The sequence below is a fragment of the Protopterus annectens genome, chromosome 15.part0, assembly GCF_019279795.1.
Source record: "Protopterus annectens isolate FY-2018-M chromosome 15.part0, PAN1.0, whole genome shotgun sequence".
NCBI lineage: Eukaryota > Metazoa > Chordata > Ceratodontiformes > Protopteridae > Protopterus > Protopterus annectens.
The window spans coordinates 787,518,639-787,541,094 of record NC_056749.1 but is presented as its reverse complement, the minus strand read 5'-3'; positions in this window follow the sequence as shown (position 1 = coordinate 787,541,094).

The window sequence follows — 22,456 nt, the reverse complement described above, 5'->3', positions numbered from 1 at the left end:
GGTATTCTAGTGGTAACTGTTTACTGGTAGAGGTACAGTCTCCGAATTTGAGATTGTGTGTTATGTCAGTGAGCCAGATGCGTATCCCTGAACTACTGTATGGCTTAATTCCTACATGGGAGATCTTCACTATGACACAAAAATGGTGGATAGTGTCAAAAGTCTTGAATAAGTCAGCATAGGTGGTATGTCCTGTTATCCCTCATCCAGGTCTGTGGGGTCAATATCCAAGAAGTCCACGAGGTTCAATAAGAAAAATCTACCCTTGACAAAACAAAATGGGTAGGATCAAGTGTGTTGAAGTCCATCTGTGTCCCTGTGGATATGGTCCATGCTGCCTCCTTCCCTACCCTTTCAGATAAGTTTTTTTAGGCATATGGGCCAAGAGTTGTAGTTCTGCATGTTATTAGATTGATGCACATTGCATAGCACACAACATTTGATATTACATTTCGTACTGCAGCTGACATATGTGTGGAAAAAGTACTTAGGCATCAGGGTTGCAGTACTTGGGGGAAATGGAAACAGATGGATGTATTATAAATATGTGACATATTGTTAGATAGGGGCATCAGTTTGTAATGTTCAGGTATGAAATTTATTGTCAAATATAGGAAATGGACAGTAAGCAGCAATAATAAAGCATAATATAAATATTTCCATAATATGGTGAACAGCAGGTTTGTGCAACTGTTAGCAAAGTGCATATGCATGTGAGATACACAGGTTTGCACACAGGTAAGCAGCACACAAACATGAGCAGCTTTGCTAAAGCCTGACAGTTAATATTCAGTTTATGAAATAAACCTGCTGGTTATCTGACTTTGTGGCAGCACATGTTAATGCATTGATACAGTCCTTTTTTAGGCCCTGATGGTACTAATTTTGAATACAGGTGTAGCTAAGACTTTTAAATACTTTTCATTACAGAGGGATAATGCAATGACATGAATTGCTTATAAGAGGTATGTTGCTGCATTTTGCTGCTGCTCACCATCACTGTGCATTGGTGCACAATGTGCCCCTCCACACAAACATGGAGCCCAAAAAGTGAAAGGATCCATTTCTTTTTCTGCTACTTATGTGTGTTGTGTGCGATTTTAATGTGTGTGACCAGATTAAAGGTGTTAAAATGGGGTAGATAGGAAAGTGGTGAAATGGGGAGCAAGCAGGGGGAAGAACAAAGTCTGATAGTTAGTACTGGGTCTTTGGAATACACCTGCTATTTAACTGAGTCTGTGGCAGCATGTGTTAATAAAGTTAATGCAGTGATGTATTCCTTTATGGGGTCAGATGGTACTGGGTTTGAACACACCTGTATGTAATACTTTTAACTACTTTCACATTACCGTTGCTGTGCATTGGTGCGTGATGCACACCATCATGAAATAATGCATTAAAGAAAATAAATGGGGATGATAGGATAGTGATGAAATGGGGAGCAATCAGTGCGAAGAACAAAGGGGATGCAGGGCAGAAATATGCTGGAGGGAGGTAGGAAAGAGCCATAGCTATTCATTTCTTTAACAGGTAAAATAAACATATCTGTGAAATATTAACTGAATTTGAATTGTCCCATCCAGAAAGAGGGGTGACTACAACACAATCATGTTGTATAGCCAATTGGACCAAATTAAGTGTGTCAAGAAGGCACATGTGTAAATAGAGAGATATGTATGGGAAAATTTTGTTTTTTGTGGGACAGATGTCCATTTTTCTCTTTTTGAGAGAGAGAGGAATGTTGGGGAAGGAATGTAGGAATGTCTGGGTGAGGTAAGTTTGGTAGGTGAGGAAGCAATTGCAGAAAGATAAGACAAACAAGACAAGAGACAGTGACAGTGATGGACACAAATGATTGGGGGACACCATGATTAGGATGAGGTTGGGGACATCCCAAACCCAAGGTCATCATGTTGAGTGAAAGTGAGAACTGAGTTCTCACCCACTGGACTGTCATTGCCTCCTCATTCCACCGCTGGCTGGAGTGCCTGACATCTATGTCTCCTCCTCCTGGTATTACTGAAAATGATGGAGAGCAGCCTCTCCAGCTGGCATAGACATGCACCAGCAGTGTGGCACACAGCCTACCCACCATCCCTGGTAATTCAGCATGAGTGATAAAATCACCACTTCTGGCATTGCTCTCGGAAAGTACCACTGGACCAACCGTCAAAGTAGAACTACCTGAGGGGTCAGGTAGTGCAGGGGCAGCAGAGTCGTTGTTGCCAGGTTGGCTCCTAGACATGCTGGGCAGCAGTGCTGGAGCTGGTGGAGGGGGAGGGCAGATCCAGTGGGGCAGTCCTACCCCAATGTGTTGTGGAGCATTTAGTGATGTGGTATACATGGATGAAATGGACACATTTTGAAGACAAGTAATAAAATAATAGACTCAAAATAAAATAAAAGGGTTGGAGTGAGAGAAAAAATAGAGGTAAGATTAGTATCTTCATATGTGAACAAAACAGTGTAAGAAACTTCTCTGTGTGGAAGATTTTCAGTCCATATATTTCTAGTTAATCACTGTATATTAATCAGATCAGACAATAGTAGTAGAAGTAGCGAACGTAAACTCGTCAAGTCAAAAAGTAATAATAGAAAATATATAATTCTACAGCATTACTAAGTATTCGAAAGTATTGCTCTATTTTTGTTTTACTTGGATCGCTTGTCTGTGTACTTAATAAAGGATTTTCGACTGGAAACAGACTGCCTGCCTTGCTTAGATTACTTTCAAATACTTAGTAATGCTGTAGAATTATATATTTTCTATTATTACTTTTTTACTTGACGAGTTTACGTTCGCTACTTCTACTACTATTGTCTGATCTGATTAATATACAGTGATTAACTAGAAATATATGGACTGAAAATCTTCCACACAGAGAAGTTTCTTACACTGTTTTGTTTTTAGACCCACTACACTTTAGTGGGTTGTTTTGAGACTTTGGGGATACCATGGAGATTACTTGTTTTTTATCTTCATATGTGACATACAATGCACTGATATAATTAATTGACTCTATTATCTTAAATTTTACTGCTAAGAGTACCAACTCCTAACAGATATCTTTTACTTTTAAAACTGCCAGCTCCTAACAGATGCACACTGTACTACAGACTGCAGCAAGTGCTCCTTGACATGTAAGTATATTGCACGTATGCGTGTTCTAATTATAGAGATTGCACTTCACAGCAGGGCATTCATGCCTCTGGTATAGAAGTTTTAATTTAATTTAAATATAAATTGCAGATGTAACAATATTGTATAGTTGGGAAGTGTGGTATTTGAACCCATAAACTCTGACTAAGGTGTAATATTGTAATCTTCATCTGTGCTACAGACTAATGCATGCATATTTGCTTTTACAGTTGAGCTATGCATGCTCAATTTGATACTGTAATATTAGACTCTTGGTTTGTGCTACAGACTAATGCATGAATACTTGCTTTTACAGTTAAGATATGCATGCTGAATTTGATACAACTCTATAACATACCAAAACAACTATCTTTAACTTTGAATGCTAGAATAACACTACTATTCTACTACATGCATGCCACATGCTTCCCTTATTTTAGTTATTTATTTATTTGCATTTGTTTACCAGGAAAGTCCACTGGGCTGAGGTGAAACCATTTTCTGTGGAAGCCTGGGAAGAAAATCTCCAGCATAAAGATGGACATGCAATCAAAATCACAATGAAAAAAATTTACAAAGAAGGAAAATTTACAGCCGTAGTTAAAATAGTCAATGATAGCATTCAAAGCATATCATTGGATAACAAACAGGTATTAAGTCACATTTGATTGTATGTGGAGGGTCAGTGTAACATTACTTACAGTAAGTATAATTCTTTGCCAATCTAGCCCCATTTTTGGATGTTTACCTCACGATCATGTGCAGCTGTAGAAAAGAAACACAACGGAACAGAATACCATTATGAATATCAGACTTACCTATATTCAATGTTTAAATCTTACAAGTACTCTCTGTAGTTGATACTTACACAGGTGTGGGATGTCTGCAGTCCTAAATTCCTCTCCTCCGGAGGTCATTGTAGTGACGCTATTGTTCACCAGTGTGTGGGACACTGGCAGCACTGGCTACAGCCCAGGCTAAACTATCCCAAGCTTCCGACTTATACTGGGATCCAGAATATTCCCCCTGCAGAAGCCTGGCACTGTGGTTCTTAACTAGGAGTCCAATAAAAATCTTGGCTCCTGGACACCCCATCTCTGTGCCCTAAACCTGACACCTTACCCACAAATGCATGCCATGTCTGCCACTGATATAGAGCAATGGAGAAAGATGCTTTTCCACTAATTACAGTCATCATGTCTACAGGGGGTGTGCACACTATTTGAAAAAGTTGCGCTCCACTTACCAGTTAATACATACATAAATGCATAAATAACTGATTCAAAAGTACTGTCTCAACTCTCATACATATAATTAATATCAGCTCACTATGTCAACTGTTATAAATGAGACTGGTTATAATGGGAAATGGAGCAACAGTAAAAGTGTATAGAACATCCTGTATTTGAACCCAGGACCATGTGTATGGCAGTCCTACACTTACACCTGTTGCCACAAGAAGATTGAGAAAACACTTGTCCATGTTACAGTTCATCGATATAAACTGCAGTGTCACAACAGTAAAACAAAGGTTGCACATCCTGTACTAGGACCCAGGATCATCTGTACTTTAGCCCTACATTTACTCTTGCTGCCACAAGACTAGTTATATTACATTCCCTATTTTACTAATCATTCTTAAGGTCTCAATGTTAATTGCCACACAATATTTGCATGATGCCTGATAGTATTAATTGAATGCATTCAGTTTCTGTTTTTGGCTTTCTGTGTCCTGTCTGGTCAGTTGTCCAGTTCATGTACTGCCGTGTTTCATGAAAATGAGATAAGCATAGCCAAACCTGATATTCATTTTTCCACTGGTTCCTGTGTTTGCACTAAGTGGTGCATTGCACAAATAGTGCCCCCCACAAAAAAAAAAAAAGAAAAGGGAGAAATAGTTGAAATGAGGAAAACAATCTATGCCATACACTCTAGAAAATGTTTGTACACATTTGATATTTTTATGTTTTTATTTTATTTTATTTTATTTTACATTTGTTGACCGGGATAGTCCGGCTGGATGCATGTCCATTTTCAGCGGAGGCCCAGGGAGAAAAGCTCCAAGGGTAAGCAGATACAGCATTACATAATACCAGCATTACATATTACAAACAGACTATTTACAGATATTACATAGGTAAGCAAGTTAAACAAGTTCCACAGGTTACAGTTGATCCTGAGCACAAGTCAGGATTAAATTAAATTACACAGTAAACTGTTTAACAGATTTTTACACATTCTAGAGAGAGTTAGCCAGGCTTGATACATTGACATAGCCAGTTAAGTGCCACATGTTGTTTGAGTCTAGTTTTAAATTGACCTAAGGTAGAAAGTAAGGTAATATCAGCTGGAAGAGAGTTCCAGGGTCTACTTACAGAGTTTGCAAAGAGAGAGTCACCAGCTGTGTTATTAATTTTTCTAGTCTGAATTAGTAGTTTGTTAGAGGATCGAAGCGGTCTAGGATTGTTATAGGGGGTGATAATATTTTTAAGTGCAGGAGTATTGTCCAGATTATAGAGGATTTTATAGGCCATAATTAGTTGGTTATACTAGATTAGGCTGGGTAGTTCAAGCCACCCAAGCTGATTTCGATTGATGCAATGATGTGTCCTAAAAGGCTCCCCAGTGGCAAACCTGGCAATGTGGTTGTAGCAAATTGAGAGTTTGTTAAGGACAGTCTTGTTTAAATTCGAGAGTAGAGGGGATGCATACAGAAGGGTTGAAAGAAGGTGAGAGCGAGCTATGTCAATTTTAGCAGGAGGGGTTAGGAAGGCTTTTATTCTGTAAAGTGACCCTAGTTTTTTATTGATGGTTTTGACAGTTTGGTTAACATGTAGGTTGAATTTTAGATTATTATCTATGATGACACCTAATAGTTTTGTAGAGGTATCAGGGGAAATTATTGTGCCATCATTTGAATTTATGGTAAAGGTGAAAGCGGTAGACCTACGTGTTGGTGAAAATAACAGCATTTTAGTTTTTTGGGATTTAGGATCAGATGACGTTCAGAAAGCCAGTTTTCTATTGTATTAAAGGTGGTCTGGGTAGCTGACCATAGCTCTATTGGAGATGTGGCCGAGCAAATCAGAGTAGAGTCATCAGCATACTGGATACAGCTGACTTTTGGGATGACAGTATAAAGGTCGTTAATGAAGATGGAGAACAGCAAGGGCCCTAGTATAGAACCTTGTGGTACTCCAAGGGTGTTAGGTAGAAGATTAGAGAGTTTGTTCTGCCAGAGGACAGCCTGCTGTCGACCATTCAGGTAGGATTGAAACCACTGAAGGGCTCTAGTATCTAGACAGAATGTTTGCAGGGTGTGGATTAAAAGTTGGTGATCAACCATATCGAATGCCTTGGAAAGATCCAAGAAGAGAGCTGAGGATATATAATTATTGTTGCGATTATAGTTTATGGTGTTGGTAAAGGCTAGGAGGGCTGAAGTAGTGCTGTGATGAGGACGGAAGCCATGCTGAGTGTCTGCCATAAGGTGATTCTGGATTAGGTGGTGCATGAGTTGTCTATGAATACATTTTTCCATAATCTTTGCAAGTGGAGAGAGTATAGCTATTGGCCTATAATAGGAAAATTCAGTAGAGCTGCCTCCTTTGTGAAGTGGAATTACATAGGATATTTTCCAGATGGTGGGAATTTTAGCTTCTACTATGGTTCGATTGATTAGTATTGAGATGGGGTAAGCAATAGCATCAGCTGATTTTTGTAGGTACTCAGTAGGGAGTTGATCAGCAGAAAGTGTAGTGGGTTTTAATTTTTTGATCAAGGTACGGATAAGTGAAGTGGTCACTGGTTGGAAGCTGAACGCAAGTAAGTTTCTAGGGGTGGTACTTTCAGGACCAGAGCAGTTAGGAGGTAGTTGGCTAGCTAGGGCTTGAATTGTCTCAGTAAAGAATCGGTTAAAACTGTCAGAAACATTTTCAGGGGTTTTATCAATAGTAGCAGCAGGGATTGGGGTTGAAGTTTGTCCAGGATATAGTAGATTATTTAAACCTGCCCAAAACGTCTGAGGGTTATTTTGATTTACTGTCTAAAATTACAGTAGTATTGTTTTTTTGTCTTGTAAAATGGATTTTTTAGTTTCTTTCCTGGATAGCCTGTATTTAATGTGATCTTGGGTATCTTTAGAAGAACGCCATAAAGCCCATGCTTTGTTTCTAAGGCTAATTTTGAGTCTAGACTCTATAGAAAGCCATGGTGCAGTTTTTGCCTTGGTTCTCTTTGAACGAACAGGTGCATGCAAATCAAGGATCTCAAGGAATTTGTTGTTAAAGTACGCTACTGCTTCCTCTAAGGGGAGGTGTTTTAGAATAGACCAATTACATGCGTTTATTTCTTGTTGGAATTTGGCAGGGTCAAAGTTTTTATTGTTTCTAACCTTTATGAGTAAGGGCTGTTGGGAATTAATGGTTTTGTGCTTAATTACATATGTGAGAAGGTGATCGCTTAGGCCATCAGGGAGGGTACCAGAGGTGTACAGTTGGGGGTGACTGTTTATGAGTACCCAGTCAAGTATGCTTTCTTTTTGGCTGGGTTTACCTATCCTGGTAGGGGTGGATATGATTTGTGGATATGATTTGTGTAAATGCATGCAGGTTAATATGGGTGGTTGGGGATTCTGAGGAACAGGTGCCCTAGTCTATGTTAAAGTCTCCAAGTAGTAGGGTTTCTTGGGGGTAGTGACATGATAGCCAGTGCAGGATATCTTCAAGAGTAGATATATTGCTACCTGGGGGAATGTGCATACAGATGATATTAATGCATTTATTTTTATTAAGTTGCAATTTGGTGGCAAGAATCTCTGAGTTATTAATCTGAGATGGTTGTATTACATCTATGGTGATATTCAACTCAGATTTATAGAGTACAGCTACCCCCCCTTCCTGGAAGCACAATCCAGCCTGTGTATGTTGTACCCAGGTGGTAACACTTCATTGTCTGGAGTGTTTCCTTGTAGGTCTGGATTAGAACTCTCACTCCCATAAACTTTCAGAACGCAGGATGGATGCCTTATCCCTCTTTGCCACACAAACTGCTTTGCACCAAAGAACTTAAATCAGCATGCACACAACCAACTGTAACAGCATCTACACTATCAAACCATACAAGTGTTCTGTGTACATGTTTAGGTTGGGATGCAGTACTGATTTGTTGGAATTGTTGTCTGTTGTAGCATAGACTAGATACAGACCTGCTGAATCTTGTTCTGTTTGTTAAGCTGAGCACTAAACCAAGCTATCTTTTGTTGGGCATGCCCCCCCCTGCACCCTTGTGACAGGAGTGTGCAGTTAGGCCTCATCTGATAGACTCTTGCTGGCACAGGGTTCACTTTTGAGCTTATTCTACTCACTGTTTTAACAACGCTCCACATAGTTAGGTGACCAGCCACTGCTCTGCTTTATTCATCTGTGCAATCCAAGGAATCTGTTGCGTTCTGTAAACATAAGTACAATTTTATACTGCATTTTGCACTTTTAAACTGTATTTTTGCTATATTGCTAATTGTTTTAATCTGTTCTTGCCGATTTGTTGGTGGTTTTAAGAAGTGGTCTGCCTCCTCTACACTCATTTTTGTGGATTTATTCATTGAATTGGTTTTGAATTCTTGTGTGGTTTTGGTTGAGTATGGAGGCAGGACAGAGCAGCACTTCACTTGCTGGTTCACAGCAGCAGTCGAGTGGAACATTGAACAATGCAGGACTGGATTTAACTATTTTAATCCAGCAACTTATGGAAAGGATGGATCATTTAGAGCAGCAGGGTTTGTCTCAAGTTACTATTCACCCCACCCCAGGGGGTTTGAGCGATGCTTGTAACTTATCTGGTACTTCTATTCAACATAATACAGCAGCAGAGTTAAACAAGTCTACTGAGAGAGCAGAAAGGCAACCTTCAGCAGTTGGGATGACTGTTCCATCTACACAAATGGAAGGCGGACAACTAGAGGTAAATGACAATTTTAGAACTAACGTAGTAGTGAATACGAATGTATCTAATATGCCATCGTTAACAGACTGGTTAAAGAATGATGGTTGCTTAACTAACAAGAGTAAAAACAGTAAAACAAGTTTACATGACCAGTTGAGCGAACTGGATCACTGTCTACTTAAGATAAAGAAATTGCAAATGGACAACATGTTTTTTAAGGAATGTATACAACAAAGAACTGTTCCTAAGGGCCTTCGTATGTGGCGTTATCCGACTGGGCTTGTTGCAGGCTTAGATTTTCACAAAGAACTTATTGAATTTTTTGACAAAGTTGGGTTAGAGTATAGGCAAATGGTAACTGACTACAACAGTACTGTTATTGAGACTTTAAATAATGAAGTAAAATTAATGGACAAGTCAGTTACCCAAAACCCAGCTTTTTCTACTAACAAGTTTGAATATTGTCATATATTTTGGACTATAGATGAACAAATGTTAATAATTAAAAATAAAAAATTACAAAGCTTGTCAGGGATGAGAAAGAGTATGCTAACCATACAGCATACCCTAGACCCCCCCCCCCATCCCAAGAATGGCAACATAACAAAAGAGGGCAGGAAGGGTCTGACAATAATGATGATATGGCTAATAATGATGAAATTAATGACCTAGATACATTTGATTAAGATTTTTTAGATGAAGAACACCCCCCCCCCGAGATGGTCGGAACGAATAAAGAACCAGCAGACATTCCAACAAACGCAGGGGAGGGCTCGTTTCAACTACTACCAGTCAAGGAGAGATACGTCAAACAATCAGGGAATGACCAGGAATTCCTGGAGAGGGAGATAGTGACATTAATATCTGAGAACAATGGAGGGGGCATTATGCCTTACCACCATTAAAATTATGTAACAACTCAGAGAATGATTTCAAAGTGTACAATTTTTCAGACTTGATTTTGAATTAAACTATGTGTGACATTTTTGGAAAAGGATTTACTGTTGTTCCTGATAGAGCTTTTGATTTAGTCCACACATTAATGGACTTAAAGCTTTATATCAGAGAATTAAATTTAAATGTTCTGTTTAATAAAATTGAATCAGTCAGTGACCCTTTCAGGATTTCAAGCACATATAATCCACCACTACACCCCACCTTCATTTTTTATGAAAGGGTGTGTGAACTCAATCTAAGAGAGTTACACAAAAAAGTCTGGAATGGAACAGGATACATATGAACTTGAATTTGGAAGAGAATTTTGAACTTGAATTCCTGTTCCATAACAATGGAGTGAGAATAATGAAACCAGACAAGGGTGTGGGGGGGGGTAGTAATTATGAATGAAGTGGATTATAATAATAAGATGCATGAGATCGTGAACACTGACACATAATCTATGCGCTCCTTGAATGAAAAGAATGTAGCTTATAGGAGAATTAAAGGTTTCATCCAAGACATGTTTATTGATGGTTTAATCACTATTAATGAATTGCACTACCTCGCGATATATTTTCCCACTATCCCATGTATTTTTGGTATTCCAAAAATACATAAGGATATGTACCAACCACCTATGTGGCCTATTGTTGACGGCAGAGGCTCTATTACCTACCCCTTGTCAAAGTATTTGGACAAGGAATTAAGTAAACTTGTACTGGATGAGCCTAGTGTCTGTATAGATTTGTGGGACCTTCTAAGGAAAATGAATGACATCAGTTATAGTAAAGAATACCTGTTGGTCACTATTGATTTGGTTAACCTGTACAGTGTGATACCACATGACATTGGTTTACAGTGGTTTTGTGAATATCTCCATTCTAAAAATCTAGCACAGGATAGGGTTAATCTTTTTTGAACAGATGCTGGATTTAATATTAAGGGACAACTTCATATTATTTGAAGGACAATATTTTCTTCAGAAAGAGGGTGTGGCAGTGGGCTCCGCTCGTGGGGGTCTATATGCCAATATTGTCATGCTTGAGTGGGAAAAACAATATTTAAAGACGTCTGAATATTTTCAGTTTTGTAAGACATACATGCATTATTTGGATGATATGTTTATATTGTGGAAAGGACCTAGAGATACATTGAATGCTTTCCTGGAATATATTAACACCACAACTAGTTTTCTAAAATTTATAGCATACTTGGACGTCCTTTTAATGAAGGATGATGTTGCGAACAGGTTTCTAGCAAAGATTTTCCATAAAAATACATACTCCAATAGTTTTTTTTTTATATTTTAGTAGTTGTCACCCATTCAAACAAAAACGGGCAGTTGTAAAGGGGCAGTCTGTCCGTGCTGCCCGTATGACAACCGTATGGGGGGCATACACTGAGGAGTGTAATTTGCTTAAACAAATGTTTCTCAAGAGAGGTTACCCAAGTTCATTAATAGACCAAATTGCTGATGAAGTGAACAGGAAGAGAAGGTCTGGGCATTTTGTCCCTATTTTAAACATGAAAAACACTAATGTAGTACAAACATTAGAAAATGTCTGTTTAACAACTACAGGATTCAACACTATTAATAACAATAACAGCAAAACTACAATACGTGTATCAGCTACACCGAAGTCCTATGAGAATAGTTCTTTAACAACATTTAATAGGGAAGCAAATTACATAAAGAATATTTTGAATAAAAACTGGGAGTTTATTAGGAATGACAAAGTTATGAGGGACATTTTAGGAAAGGCTCCCATTTGTGTATACAAGAAAGGACATTGTTTAAAAAACATATTCGAGACACAGAAAGGTGAGCAGTATAAAGGATTTATGCACACTTGTAGGTGTAAATTTTGTAACAACATTATTGAAACAGACAAAGGTGTGGAGATTAACGGAACAAATATCTGGGTTAAAGGCAAATTTACATGTTCTACAGAGAGGGTCATTTATTGTGCTATTTGTGCTTCCTGCCCATGTTTTTATGTGGGCAAGACTGAAAGAAAATTTAAAACCAGAATTAGTGAACAGCTTAGACACATACAAGATGGCTGGGAGGGTAATGCCTTAGCGAGACACGTTACAGGGTTTCCACAACATGAATCTAAGTTCATTATATTGGATTGTGTGGTACCTAGAATTCGTGGGGGGGCATGGCCCTACCTATTAGAAAAATTGGAACTCGTATGGCAGTTGAGACTGAATTCCATGTACTGACCAGGACTGAATGACAACCTGTCTATTAGTAGTCTTTTAAAATTAAAAGCCCTTATAACACATTGAACTTGTAGCAATAGGGTATGTGAAGGTAATAGTGGAGTGGTTATTACACTTGCTTCATATACAGAAGGTTCTGGGTTCAATTCCTAGTGGAAGCTGTTTATTTACATTTCATTATTTTTACTATTTTACAATTGTATTTGTTTATCTTTTATTAGCACATTTACTGGGGTAATCGGATGCTATATTTAATTATATTATATTAAATGGATTGGTTTTATTATATTGTTTACATTTTTAGAATATCCATGATATATAATATATTTTTGAACTTGAATGCTGCTGCTATCTGACTTTGTTTTAGGACATACTGTTGCTTTAAACTTTTTAAGTCTGTTTCAGGATATGATGTCATCCTTACAGGGTTTAAAACAAACTGGGCTGTTTTAAAATTTGTATCTGATGAAGTCTCTCTAATTTTGGAATATTGAGACAAAAGTGCTTATATATTTTATTGTTTATTAAATAACAAACATGCTTGGTGGTTTTAAGAAGTGGTCTGCCTCCTCTACACTCATTTGGTGGATTAATCCATGGAATCTGTTGCATTCTGTAAACATAAGTACAATTTTATACTGCATTTTGCACTTTTAAACTGTATTTTTGCTATATTGCTAATTGTTTTAATCTGTTCTTGCTGATTTATTGCACTTTGTGTCTGCTGTAGGATAGGCTAGATACAGACCTGCTGAATCTGGCTCTGTTTGTTAAATTGAGCACTAAACCGTGCCATCTTTTGTGGGAGAGGGCCCACCTGCACTTTTGTGGCAGGAAAGTGCAGTTAGGCCTCATTTGATTGAAGGTTGCTGGCACAGGGCTCAGTTTTGAGCTGTTTTATTGGTTTATTGGTTAAATTGTTTAATTCAGTTTGCTGACTGTTGCTACATAAGCCTCGCATTTGCATGGGTTTGCACTTGGTTCAACATAACTCCACAGAGTTAGGTGACTAGCTACTGCTCTGCTGCATTCATCTGCTTACGTGTAGCACACCTCCATGCAACAATGCACACTCATGTGCAGTGAGGGTAACTATTGGCAGTTATAGCTGTAAAAATTTCCTTAGATACATTTTCCCTTAGTAGCTGCCTGTGATCCAGCCAAGAAGACTTTAAATTGTGCTTAGGTGCTCAGAAATCACCTCAGCTGCTCTTTTGCCTCTTAAACAGTCCCAAACCTACTAACTCTACAGCAGTCTCATACCATTTAGAGAACTTCTGTTAGTATAGACCCTTTATAGAGCAGCCTATTAGTACAGACCCCATTTAGAGCACCCAATTATACCACACCACTCCATTTTCTCTCCCAACTGTGAAAATAAGATTTAACCTATCAGTATAGATGATCAGTTTCCCTTCATTTCTCCTTCCAGCCTGACTGACATGGGTATCCTGAGGCAGTGTAGCAACTGCCTCATGTATGCTGACAGTCCTGTACTCCTAAATCACCGAAGTACAATTTGTGAGAGCTGCATGTACACTAAGGATCTGGAATCCTTGAACAGGTTGTCAGCTCACATACTATACCTCCTACACAAACCATGCTCTCAGCACATAAACCATCATATGCAGAGGTACTCACTAGAAACCTACCTAAACACCAGAGACCTTCCAAACACAAAATGCAACACCTAATATAACACCTACAGTACTCATACACATAAAAACACAACCACCAGTGTATAACCAAATAAGCAACTAAGGCAAAGCACATCTAAACCAATTTTTTTAGTCATAGGTGACTCCATTGTGAGATACACAGATGTTCCACTCTCAAGGCTGAACAAGGAAAAGGTTAAGGTCAGCTGTCTATTGGGTAACAGGATCCATCAGCTCACCCATGCACTGAAGTTTCTCAACAAGTACCGTTATGACTCCATCATGTTGGTGTGAATGACTTGAGACGTACTTCACTGGACTATATGAAAAGAGACATGGTTGAGCTCTATGAAAATGTGTCACAGGCAGCTATGTTCTTAGCCTTATACCCTCATCTAGGATGATACCACAGTCTGACCAAAAAATAATTGACTTCAGCAATTGGCTTAGTTTCTAGTGTCATTCTATGGGGATCCAGTTCCTGTCAGCCTGGGATGACATGGTTGATACACCATGCTGCTTTGCCAGAGATAGTCTTCACCTGTCACCTCTAGGCTTTCAGTTACTAGCTAAGGTACTTGCTTCCCCCATAGTGCCTTTTTAAGGCAAGGCCTCAAGAACAAAACTTCCAAACTGAAAATATCACTCATAAATAAATGAAAGGTTATGCTGCTAAAACCTAGGAGTTTAAATCAGAAACTACATTATCTGGAAGTGCTCCTTTCCCTGGAGGATGTTGATGTCTGTGCAGTCACAGAAACTTGGTTCAGGGCTGCAGAGAGTACCCTGGCCTTGCAAGACTACAATGCCTTCCACACTTTCAAACCCCAAAATGAATGTGTGAGAACCAAAGGAGGAGGAGGAGGAGTATCTATCTTCATCAAAGATAAATACACCTCTAGACTGGTTAGACAGGAAAAGTCCATGGAGTTACTCCAAGTTCAACTAACTGTGGGTAAAACCCCCCTTCCAGTCATCATTAGCTATAGACCCCCTTCAATGAACCAAGATACCCACACTGCTTATTTGAACCTGCTCAATTCAATCAAGTTACATCCAAACACTCTAATCATGCGTGATTTTAACTATCCCTCCATTGACTGGAAAACTTATGAGTACCAAAATGCTCGCACAAAGGTTCTTGGACTTTGTTTACACTAATGCCCTGGAATAAATTTTATGCAACCCCACAAGGAGCACAAATATTCTCGACGTGGTCCTCACCAACATGGGTGACCATTGCACCACCACAAGTGTAGGACCCTCACTGCTGAAATGTGTTCAGAAATCAGTCACATTTGAAGTACTGAACCACTCTTAGGTGAAATCAGCTAAAAAATTTCACCAAAGCTAATTATACACTCCTAAGGGATGGCGTAAACAAGCTCCTGTTCCCAAAGATGGCATTGGCAATTATACTAAGATATAAGCAAGTGCCTTGTACAAATACATATACAAATGTATTGACACAGCTGTTCCTGATAGGATCAAAACAAGATCATCAAGAAAAAACAAGCCTCCCTGGTGGACATCTAGTATTAATAAGTTGTACAACAAGAGGAAGAAGTTGCTGTCTAAGAATTAAAAAGAGACGTCCCAGCACTAGAAGAACACAATCCTCTACTTGAGCAAATAAATAAGACAACTTATAAAATCCTCTATGGGCAACTTAAAAAAAATAGCAACCATAGCTAAGGATAACCATAAGGAATTCTTCAGCTATAACCATAACCTAAAAGGTAGGACCCAGATGTGTGCTGAATTAGCTGTGGATGGCATCACACACATTAATCCTGTGAAAATAGCTAACCTATTAGCCAACAGGTTTGCCAAAATATTCACCCCATGTTCCCTTCAAACATTTCATAAAGCATTCCTTTTACATCTCCCCACCTTGCATCTCCAAAGAGCAAGTTATTAATGCTCTCTCCGAGGCCAAAAACACAGCCTCTGTGGGATCAGATGGCAGCCCAGGTTGTGTTTTAGATGGTCTACAACATGAGTTAGCAACTCCATTATGTATGCTCTTTAACCTCAGCTTGAGTACTGTTTTTGTCTCTGCTGAATGGAAAACAGCAACTGTCATCCCCCTTCATAAAGTAACAACAACAGTCTCTGGGAACTACAGATCCATAAGCTTAGATAGCCTTATCTGTAAGGCTATGAAATGAATCATCATGAACCTTATAAATAAGAATATAGGTGATCTCCAAACGCTTGATCTGACACAAACACAGGTCATGCCCGTTAAACCTGGTGGACTTCAACAAAAATGACACCAGAGCCATAGATAAAGACAAATCTGTGCATACAGCCTACCTTGAATTAGCCAAGGCCTTTGACACAATCTGACATTTGCGCATTATTGATAAACTCTCCCAGTTGAATATCAATCATTATGTTGTCAGGTGGGTTGCTACCTGCCTCACTGACAGATCACAGTTAGTCAGAGCTGGGGACTTTACCTCAAGCAGCAGACCTGTCAGTGGGGTTCCCCAGGGGTCAGGGTTGGTCCCCCTGATTTTTTGGAATATACTTCTCAGAAGTTCAGGCCAAAACAGAGCAGCTGTGGCTGACTAAACTTGTTGTCAACTGCAAATTAGGTGCAATCATTGAATCCCCAAACAATGTCAATATACTTCAAGAGGGACTTACACCAAGCAATGACTGGTGCCAAAGCCATGGACTCAAACTCAGTGATAAAAAATGCATTATCATCCCCTCCAGTAAAAACAATATCCCTGCAGACTGACATAAATAATAATACTCTAAGAAAAAAGTCAGTAGTGAGAGACTTGGGAAAGTAAGTTGACTGTAGCCTAAACTTTGACAACCATGTGTTTACTGTGGTAAGGCAGGCATTATACGTCATACATCTCATTAGCAAAGGCACTGCCTCAAGAGGGAAAGAGGTCATAACACCCCTGTACTCACCCCTCATCAGGCCAGTAATTGAGTACAATGCTCCCTTTGGTATGTACCTTACCATACACCTGCTGCAACTTGAGAGACATCAGAGATATTTAGCAATTAAAATTCAAGGTCTCCAGCACATGTCGCACATTGACAGATAGAAATTACTGTCATTGTACTCAGTAGTGTACAGACTACTTAGAAGAGACTTGTGCCTGGCTTACAGAGCAATCTTGGATCCAAACCTAATGGAAATACTGCACATCTGCAAGTCACATGGGACAAGGGTCACACGCTCCGGGGACCATAACCTGGCCTGCAAAATAAATAGGACCTATTCAAGAGACAGATATATTTCTCAGAGGCTGCCACTCCTCTGGAAAAGACTACCAACTTGGGACTATATTATATATTCGAAGTTTCAAAACTTCGAATCCCATATGTTCAACAACATGTGATCGAAGTTTGACACTTCAAATATATAATAAAACATAAAAAAAATAAATAAAACTTACCTTAACGCTTCGAGCAGAGGGGAAAGCCCCCTGCACCCCCCTACTTAAATATACCAACTCCGAGATCAAACTTCAGTGCAGAAAAGGGAAATTCTCCCATTCTGCTCCACACAGCACTGTTACATTTAACCTTAAACATTTCAAAGTTTGATCATATGGTGTCAACCATATGACATTCGAACTTTGAAAAGTTCATTCATGTAATAGGAAACCTACCAACTTACATCAAACAAAGCCTCTCTGTGACCCTGTTTAAGCATTGCCTGGATGACTGGAATTGACACAGTTTTGGTACTTACTTTCCTCACTTGCTTAGAGAAAAACAGCTCTTGTACTCACTTTCCTCACTTATCTAAAGGAAAATATTTTTTTATTCAGGCATGTCCAAGGGACAGCTCCCAGTGTTCTCTCCTGTCTATCTGATGAATCTGGGCATCTTGGGGCAATGTAGAAATTGCCTCATGTACACAGACAACCCTCTCCTCCTACCACCCAACACTACAACCTGTGAGAGATGCACTTATCTAGCCAAACTAGAGGTAAAGCTCTCTCCAATCAAGACTGAACTTGACAGTCATGAGGAGAAGGTAAACACTTGCACCACACCACACTCATCACGTAGTCTCACTGAATCTACACCACCAAAATCCACACATAGAAACACAAAAACATTCATGGAGGCTCTCAGTAATAATCTGTTCAAGCAACAGAGACCTCTAAAGCAGAAATGCAAGCAACCTCCACCCCCCCAACACAACCCAAATGACACATAGCCTACAGACTCAGTGTGCCACTCAACCACAGCCAATAAGGCAAAACAACGTACCCAACACACTAGTCATAGGTGACTCTATAGTCAGGCACAATGATGTCCCACTCACCAGGCTAAACAAGGGGAAGGTTACTGTCAGCTGCCTGTCAGGTGCCAGGATTCGCCACATAACCCACGCACTCAGGTCACCCCACAACAAGTACAAATATGACTCTGTCATTGTCCATGTTGGTGTGAATGACCTGAGATGTACCTCCCTGGACTACATGAAAAGAGACATGGAAGAGCTCTCTGATCTTGTAGCCCAGGCAGTTATGACCCTAGCCCTGAGTAGCATTCTGCCATCACCCAGAATGATGCCGCAGTACAAGGACAACATGATTGACTTCAACAATTGGCTAAGCTTCTGGTGTCATTCTAAAGGGATCTAGTATCTGTCTGCCTTGGATGACATGGTCAACAGACCACGATGGTTTGCCAGAGATGGCCTGCACCTGTCACCCCTGGGATTCCAGATACTGGCTAAGGTTCTTGCCGCCCCATAGTGCCTTTTTTAGGCAAGGTTCAAATGACAAATTCACCACCGTAATAGGAACAGGCAAGCAAAAACTGATGCTACTCAATGCTAGAAGCCTAAATCTCAAAATGCACTCACTTGAGGGACTCCTTAAAATGGAGAACATTGATATCTGTGCAGTGACTGAGACCTGGTTCAAGGCTCCAGACAGCACCCATGCACTACCAGGCTATAACTCATGCTACACTTTTTGGCCATGTAACCTGGACCGGAACACCAAAGGAGGAGGTGTGTCCATATTCATTAAGGATATCCACACTTCCAGGCTAGTTGCTCAGCATAATGCAGCCGAGGTTATCCAAGTACAACTAACTCTGGGCAAAACTGCAATCCAGATTGTCGCTTGCTACAGATCACCCACCATGCCAAAGGATTCCCACTCCTCTTTTCTTGATGTACTGGAAAATACTAGGGTTCAACCAAACACCCTAATAATGGGTGATTTCAATTACCCCACCATTACCTGGGAAAACTACTCATGTACCAACTCCTTCGCTCAACGCTTTCTGGAATTCATAAACTCCAATGCCCTGAATCAACTTATCCACACCCCCACCAGGGGCAACAATATCCTAGATGTAGTCATTACCAACATGAGTGACCGGTGTTCCACACCTGAAGTCAACGCCTCATTGGTCTGATCCGACCATAAGCTAATTACCCTAGATATCCACATCCTGCCCCCACCCCCCATTAAGGAAACCATAGTAAAAAATTTCTCCAAAGCCAACTTCATGCTTCTTAAGACAGTAGTGGTGAACTTCATGACACCCATGCAGATGGACAATACAATTACGACTACTAAATCCTAAACAAATTGCACTTTATAAGCATTTACATGAGTGCGTGAATCTTGCTATCCCAAGCAGAACCAGGATGCTATCCTCCAAAAAAAGGAAGCCAATCTGGTGGTCCCCTGCCATAAACAAACTGTACAACAGAAGGAAGAAACTGTTGCAATAGAGAGTAAAATCCCATGACTGGAGGAGCTCCCTGTTCAGCTTCAGTAAGAAGCTGCAATCCCTGATAAAATCCTCCAAAGCTAGTTACAAAAACAAAATCTCCACTGATTCTAAACAGAACCACAAAGCATTCTATAGCTATGTCAAGAATCTCAATGGCAACACTCAGATCTGTTCTGAGTTACAGCACAATGGCACTAAATATACAGACCCAACTGATATTGCCAACATCCTGGCAGATAGGTTCAGTGCTATCTTTACCCCCCCCCTCATCCCCTAAAGAGCCCATCTCTATACCGGAAGAATGCAAAGTTCCTGTAATCACGGCTGCACAGGTAAAAACCACACTTTCCAAAGCCAAAAACACAGCATCCATAGGACCAGAAAACATTCCAGGCTGTGTTCTACATGAATGACAGAATGAACTGGCACCCCACCTAAGTACCATGTTCAATCATAGCCTCACCTCAAGCTTTGTGTCTGCTGAATGACACACAACAATGGTTATCCAACTCCACAAGGGGGGAGCCACCATGGGCCCCGGGAACTACCACCCCATGAGCCTGGTCTGCAAGGCCATGGAACGTATCATCATGGAACTTATAAACAAAGACACTGGTAATCTCCAAACTCTGGACCCCACCCAGTTCGGGTTTGTAAAAGGCAGATCATGTCTCCTAAACCTGGTAGACTTCTTTGAAACAGTCACCAAAGCTATAGACAAGGGTAAGGTGGTTCACACAGCCTATCTACATCTTGCCAAGGCTTTTAACACCATCCCACACTCTGGAATTATAGATAAACTCACTAAACTAGGTATAAATCCCTGTGTCACAAGATGGGTTGCCAAATAGCTCACTGACAGAACCCACACTGTGAAAGTAGCAGACTCCAAATCCAACTTCAGACCAGTGACATGTGGAGTACCACAGTGTTCAGTCCTGGGTCCTCTCCTGTTTGGTATCTACTTCTCTGAAGTACAGGCTAACACAGAAGGTCTTTGGCTAATGAAGTTCACAGATGACTGCAAACTAGGAGCCATAATCAAAACTCCTAACGATGAGGACATCCTAAAAAAGGGCCTCACTGAGACAGATGCCTAGTGTCAAAGCCATGGCCTCAAGCTCAATGCCAAAAAGTGCATTGTCTTCCCCTTTGGTAAAAACTCTGTACCCATGAACTACAACATAAGCGGTAGTATACTTAACACCGAAAGTGTGATAAGAGACCTTGGGACACAGGTGGACAGTAGTCTCTCCTTTGATAATCACATTGTCACAGTAGTCAGGAAATCCTTCTACATGGCACACCTCATCACAAAAGGTTTCTCATCCAGAAAAAAAGAGGTCATTGTTCCCCTCTACTCATCACTCATTAGACCCATTATAGAGTACAATGTCCCTTTTGGTATGTACCTCACAAGACATCTACAACAACTGGAAAGGCCGCAGAAATACCTCAGAAAGTGGATTACCAGCCTCAAACAGATGCCTATGCAGACCGTCTCAAAAAGCTCCAGCTTTACTCTGTCACATATCGCCTACTCAGAGGTGATCACTGCCTAACACACAAAGCTATGTCAAACCCAGAGCTGTTGGACATGCTCCACTTAAAGAAATCCCAATCCTTCCAAGCTACATCCTCTAGGGACCTAAACCTTGTCACCACAATAAACAGAACATGCTGGAGGGATAGATTCCTGTCCCAGAGACTTCCCATACTCTGGAATAAACTACCTATCTATATCAAACAAAGCTCCTCATTAGCACTCTTCAAGAAAAATCTTGATGATTGGATGGGAAATAGGAAATTCACTGTGGGGATTACCTCTGTGGCTCTGCGCGACAGTGGCACAGGAAAATAATTTTCTTGGGTGGAAAAAGCCAGGGTAACTTTTTGGCTGGGCTTGTATAGGCCCCAGTACCGATAATCTAGTACCTACCTATGAACCTATAAAACTATATATCCCTGACAGGGATTTCACTTGTGACCCTCCTAGATATGGGAAGTAATTGCTAACTAAGATCTCAAGTTTAGGTAAGATCCTTTATACTGGGTTTATCTACTATTATATTGGGTACACATGGCTAGGCTTATAAAGACCTTCAGGTCAATAGCCCAGTAACCACCTATAAAACTATGAACGTAGTGATCAGTCAACCTGTCATGATTATTGCTTGCAAATATACAACTCTGTCTTACATTTCTGTGTTTTTTGGCCATTCTTCATTTATCTGAGCAGTAATCTGAGACATGCAGTCAATAAAACATTCTATATCATTGGGCTTAAAATGTGTGAGGATATTAAGTGGAAATAATATCATATGCAGTCGTCAACAAATGAAGGGCAGGCTGGATGTTAAGGAACACAACCTGTGACTTGAGTGTTGTTTACTTACATCTTCAACCTTGCATCTAACACAGCCTGCAGTGCTGCTGTATTTTATTTCTCCCAACCACTAATCATTTACTGTTGCAATCTATTAAAAACAAATACTGATGATGTGTCTGCACTATGTTTATATCTCCTACATGGATCCGATTGTTTTGTATTAAGCAATTTTAATGAATTCACACCTCACTTGCATCTAACAGCCCTGAATCTACTCCATATAAAAAGGCAACTGTGTAGTTAGGCAAACTGATGGTGAGGACAGTTGTATATGTTTCTAAGACTGCAAAAACATTTTTTCTTCAGGATATATCTGCACAGAGGAGTACTGAATTGCATAAGGTATGCTTCCATTTTCCACCTACATACTGCATATGGGGGAATATATTTATGAAAAATATGAAGCAAAGGTTTTTT